General features: G+C 35.1%; 1 pseudogene; it reads left to right on the top strand.

Moving 5' to 3' along the window:
* The window catches only part of LOC131750380 (large ribosomal subunit protein eL6-like), a 33,593-nt pseudogene extending 28,308 nt beyond the window's left edge, over positions 1 to 5,285 (top strand).
* Positions 5,286 to 6,000: the final 715 nt, after the last annotated feature.

Genomic DNA, 6,000 nt, shown 5'->3' on the forward strand with positions numbered 1-6,000 from the left:
AAGGAAGCCACTGGTCTATTATTGGGAAATCCTTAAATCTTTTACCCAATCAAGTAATTTTAAAGCTAGAACTACTGATTTTCAACCTTAGTCTCTTTCTGTGATGAATCAGACGACTTGCCTACTTTTTGCAGGTAAGTAACACAGAATACAGAGATTAATGGGGAGAAGGCAACCAGTATATTCAAATCCACGAAAGAAATAAGCTGAGCAGATTGACAATAGCATAGTAATCCCTCCATTTCTAACACTCCCCAGTAGTTAATGTAGTTTGCAGAGAGGTATAGTCACTCATTCAGGAGAAAAGTGCTTCAAATATTTCCTTGAACAAGATCAGGACCAACCATGTAATCTACTGCACCCTGTTTTAAATGAATCTGGGGTGCCCCTTTTTCAAAAGTAATAAGAGTTTCAAGACCACACAGCAGACCATTGAACCAAGCGTGGGCCCTCTAAATGTGGGGCTTCCTCCAATGACCCAGATTGTGCACCCATGAAGCCAGCCATTGATGCAAGAGTTCATCTTCCTAAGCTTTGACCTCCCCACAAACACCAGCCTAGTTTGGTTTATGTTATTTAACCCTCAACAAATTGATCTCTAAAACAATGGTTACAGATTGATAGCCTGCAGACTGAAGTTGGCCCAGAGACATATTCTGGTCGACCTGATGGGTGACTCTTACAGGTCAAGACTGAGTAACAGCTGATCCCTTTGGATGAGACTTCTTCTCTCAGTCCCTATTATTTCTTATTCTTTGACAGTGAGCCATTTTTGCACCTTACATACCTTCCTAGCCCCTGTTAACATTTGAGTTTACCACCCATAAAATGGTAATGGAAATCTTTAGCTAGCTTTCCCTGATCCTAATAGCAGTGCAAATAATAGCAGTGCAAATAATAGCAGTGCAAATAATAGCAGTAAAAGCATCATGCTGGAAAAACCTACATGGATCTTAAGAAAACATTAGTTGAAGCACAAATAAGTTAACAGTATTGATGAAATGCATATTCTGTAAACTATGCTCTCAGGAAAAATTTGCATTAACTCACTACCTCCTTTAATGAAAACCTGTTAGGAAGAAATGCCACTCTCTACTTTCACCCTGTTTACTTCACTGATCTAGATGGGAAAAAAAAAAAAAAAACCCTCAAAAATTCACTTACGAATATGTTGAGCCATTTACAATTCTGAAATCACATTAAAAGCAACTAACAAACACCGAGGGGAAAGGGGCAGAAACACTTAACTACAATTAAAAGAAATTGAAATGACCCTCGGAAGCAAACTGTGATGAATGAAAAATAGTAACTCTTTTCCCAAGTAAAATGACTTTATCAAAATGACAGCATGATGCCTAAAATATGTACATTATTTAGATATGTGACAATTAATTCGATTGTTAAACATGGTGGTGATAAATTGTAGTTTTCTAAAAGGGACCAAATGACCTGAAAAATAATGCACCTAAGATTTAAGAAAACATTTCTGCCAAATATGATAATGCTTTGAGTTCAATACAGTGACTTTCTTATTGATAGTTCATGTTATTAATGGCTTAAATATATAACTCTGTCTTAGAAATCTATCATGGGCAGAATCCAACTGCAAAACCAGTGTGTATTTTTATTGCTTTCATCTTGCTAGATTATTTTCAAGATAGAAAGTCTATGCCAATTTAATTGTGATTAGACTTAACTTCTGGACTAAGCTCACATATAAGAAGATGAACAAATCCTAGGACGTATTTTTACAAGTCATCATATTTGACTACTGCTTCAACTTCCCAACGAAAGGAATGAAGAACTTAATATAAATTTTTTGTCTCTGCTGTATTTTACTCTGTATTTTTGGCTCTGCTGTATGAAAGCCGTTTGCCTTATTTGCAGCATTTGGAAAAAAGAAAGCACATAGCAATACTCTTGAGTCAAACTTTTGCCACAGTCAGCCACTGTTTCTGAGGTGTCAGGTCTGTATAACTATATTAGAGCAGATTTTTTTCCTTCATTCTGCCTCTATTCCCCAAACTGTAATTCCATTCAAAGAACTATTTGCCATGTAAGTCAGCAAGGATTAGAACTACCGTTAAGAGATTGCTTTTAGAACATTATTGGTGATTACCTGGCAGAGAACAGATAAGGCTACTTCTATCGTTATTGTAATTTTACTGAAGATGTCCCTTTTTAATGATGAAAACTGTGTAAGGACTTTGGTTTTCTCCGTTTAAAATATATGCTGCAGACTCAAAGCTTAAACTAGATGTGTTAGATGTGAGATTTCTTTTTTAACAGAATAAATTTAAGGTGGAGCATGATGTGTCACTAAAAATGTTTCCCAGGAGAACTCTATCTCACTAGGGTGTGATTCATTTGGCCCAGGGAGACTATAAAGCTAGCCCCACTAGCCCATACTTCTGAGTTGTTTGCTCTTCATGAAGTAGTCTAGGTGTTATCTACTGACCTCTCTTCATTGTCATTTTTCTACAGTGATCTCCTTTTACAACTGGTGAATTCCACTTCATCTTTTCTATAATATCCACACATCCCTTGAGTAAGATATATGGCTTATGGAAAAATGAATAAGACTTGGGCTTGACAACAATGAGCTTAGCACTAAGTGGAGACATTTATACACATTCTATCATTCTGTATTACCATCCGGAACAAAATGGGTCAGGGATGAGGCTGATTTGGCACCTTTATGGTTGACTAACCTGCACAAATTCACATGCCTAATAAGTGTCAGGGCAAAGATTTGCACCTCTGCTTAAAGGTCCCAGCTCTTTTCATTGTGCCATGTTGTCTTTCTTCAGGATCTATGGGTTATAGGCCTCTGTACCTTACAAGCCTTATCAATAAATGAACCAGATGACATCTTTGAGGATATTTTGGATTGCATTAGAGGTAAAGTTTACAGAACTGGGAATCCAAAATAAAAATGACTGCCCTTTCCCTCATGACTCTTAAACTAAATTAAAACTGGAATAATTTTTGAATCCTAGAGTCTCAAGAAAGAAGCAAATACCATATAAATGAGTTGATTACAAGAATTTTTTGAAATGCCTTTCCCATGATATCATGTATATGCCTAGAGTTGAAATTTAGTAGAATCTTCTGAATCATAAGATAAATACCTTTATTTTTTATATTTTTGGTGTTAAGAATTTTTTAATGTTTACTTTAATTCTCTGAAAAGCAGTTATTTATTCACATATGTGTGTGAAGGTTTAGTATACATATCAATACAACAATGAATGACAAATGTCTTATCCTCGGTTTGCTTAAAATGATTAATAAAGTACCTGTGTAATATTTTGCAGTTAGCTAAAATACTAATTATATAGTTCTGTACCTGAAACCTTATGAATATATACTAGTAAAGAGCATTAAAAATACCACATGTGGAGAAAAAAGACATTCATTTATATTAAATAGCAGGTACAAATATCAGTTGCATGACTATCTCATACATGTAGTTTCATTTTTGTGTTTGTACTTAAAAAATATAAAATGCAAACTCAGTGTTATAACAACTTTGTCAATTAGCTAATTTTACAATGTGTAATTCCATCACAAACTTTCCAAGTACTATAAACACTAGTTATTTTTGATGCCCTTTCTATGTTTTCTGCAACATAGAAATAAATAGCAGGGTATTCAACTCCATCATTCATTGGTACTCCTGTTTATTATAGAGAGAAAAAAGGAACTCTAGAAAATCCCATTTATTTTATGTAGCATGTATATGATAAAGAGCATATCAAGATTTCTATTAAAATAGAAACTCACATTGAATGTTTGCTTGCAGTGCTGACAGTACGCTCACAACTGTTGGTTTCAGAAAACATTGTTAGGAATTTTAATGATTTGAATTGTAAGAAATGCATTAGCATTAACTAAAGGTGATGAAAAATCTCTGGTTCTAGTTTTTAGACTCTCCCACCACCCCCCCTGTTTTTCACTATTTCCTTTCCTTACATTGGATTTTGTAATATGTATAGGTATAACCATATGGGGAAATGTGAGATTGATTGCGTAGCAGCAACATAATATAAAGTGAATGGATCTAAGAGTCAAGATTTCACCAAATGAAATATTTTTAACGTCTATTTTTTACTAAGAAAAATAAAACTAGATGGAAACCATTGTATCAATATTATTATTTAAAATTCTAATTATTTAGAACTGTAAGATGAAAAAGACTCTCAAAAATTGTATTGTGGGGCTTCCCTGGTGGCGCAGTGGTTGAGAATCCGCCTGCCGATGCAGGGGATACGGGTTCGTGCCCCGGTACGGGAAGATCCCACGTGCCGCGGAGCGGCTGGGCCCGTGAGCCATGGCCACTGAGCCTGAGCGTCCGGAGCCTGTGCCCCGCAACGGGAGAGGCCACAACAGTGAGAGGCCCGCGTAACACACACACACACACACAAAAAAAAAAAAAAAAAAAAAAAATTGTATTGTGCTCTCCTGTCATGCAAGATGGTAGTAAAATAAAGCTGAAAACCTAGACATTAAGGAGGAAAAGGCAAAGGAAGGGTGTTGTCAGTGGCAAGGTTAAGAAGGATAACCACAGGGCAAAAATGCCCGAGAAAGGAAAACCCACTACAGTTGAAACTCTGTCTTAGTCAGAGGAATCTTCAGGTATTCCCCATCCAAGGAAAGCCATGTGCAAGAGGAAAAGTTCGGCAGTTAAATCCAACATTGAGAGGCAAAAGGAGATGGTTCTTGCTACTGTCACAAGCCAGTTGCTGGTAACAAGAATGGTGGCACGCAAGTGTTCAAACTTGGCAATATATCTAGTTATTATCCTACTGAAGAGGTGACTGAAAAGCTGTTGAGCCACTGAAGAAAACCCTTTTGTTACCATGTGAGAAAACTTAGAGACAGTGTCATTTACAGATCAACTCTACTGGTCACCGCAGAGGCAAAAATGTGGCTTTCCTGAAGCAGCTTGCTACTTGTAATTGGATCTCTGGTCCTCAATTTAGTTTCTCTATGCTGAACACAAAAGAAATGTGTCATTTCCCCCTCCACCAAAATCGAAATGGAAATACCCAAACATTGCATTGATGCCTACTTCAAGAAGGAGCTACATAAGCCCAGCCACCAAGATGAGAATTTTGACACAGTGAAAAAAATTACCAGGTTACAGAGCAGTGCAATATTCATCAGAAAGCTCTGGACTCTCAAAGTATGCCAACAATCATAGCTGTTCCCAGCTCCATGATTATCTGCGTTCAGTGTTCTCTCTTACAAATGAAGATTATCCTCACAAATCGGTGCCCTAAATTTCTAACAGAGAACACTAATTAAAATAACTGAAACATTAAAAATATAGTATTGCTTTAAAAGTCATTCATACCAGCATATGTTTTCAGTTCAATTAATTAATATTAATTGATTAATTAATATCTTGAGGTATTGATACATAGAGAAAATTTACATTTGACCAAAAATAAAATTTTTATGATAGCCAATTTTTCAAAATCTTTCCTTTTAAAATTAGACAACATTTTTGTCATTGAAAAGTTTGATTCTATATGCAAATTGTAATTAACAGGTAATAAAAAGTGAAGTAACTATTCAATACAAATAACTTAGTATTATTTTTCCCCAGAAATAAAACTAATGTTTTTAAAAAATATAATAATACCTCATTAAAGTCATAATGCTATTGATATACATGAAGTTTTCAATGAACCTGGATTTTATTTTTTACTTATCATATATCAGATGATGTGAATGTAATGGTTCACAATTTTAAAGGATGTTGATTCTATTTAAGAAATAAGAACAGACACTAGTAGATAAAATATATATGTTCCATATATAAGAAGATTTATTATTAAATAAATAGTAACAAATATTAAATTTTTCTTATTTAGGGGAAAAATCTAGATTCCATAGAACATAGATACAATGCTTGAAAAACAGAGTAATGCCCAGCTAATGGAGGACTCTGAGGGAAAGGGGCCTGATATTTAGGAAATTATTGTAGCTAGA

Source organism: Kogia breviceps, chromosome 2 (assembly GCF_026419965.1).
Source record: "Kogia breviceps isolate mKogBre1 chromosome 2, mKogBre1 haplotype 1, whole genome shotgun sequence".
Classification (NCBI taxonomy): Eukaryota; Metazoa; Chordata; class Mammalia; order Artiodactyla; family Physeteridae; genus Kogia; species Kogia breviceps.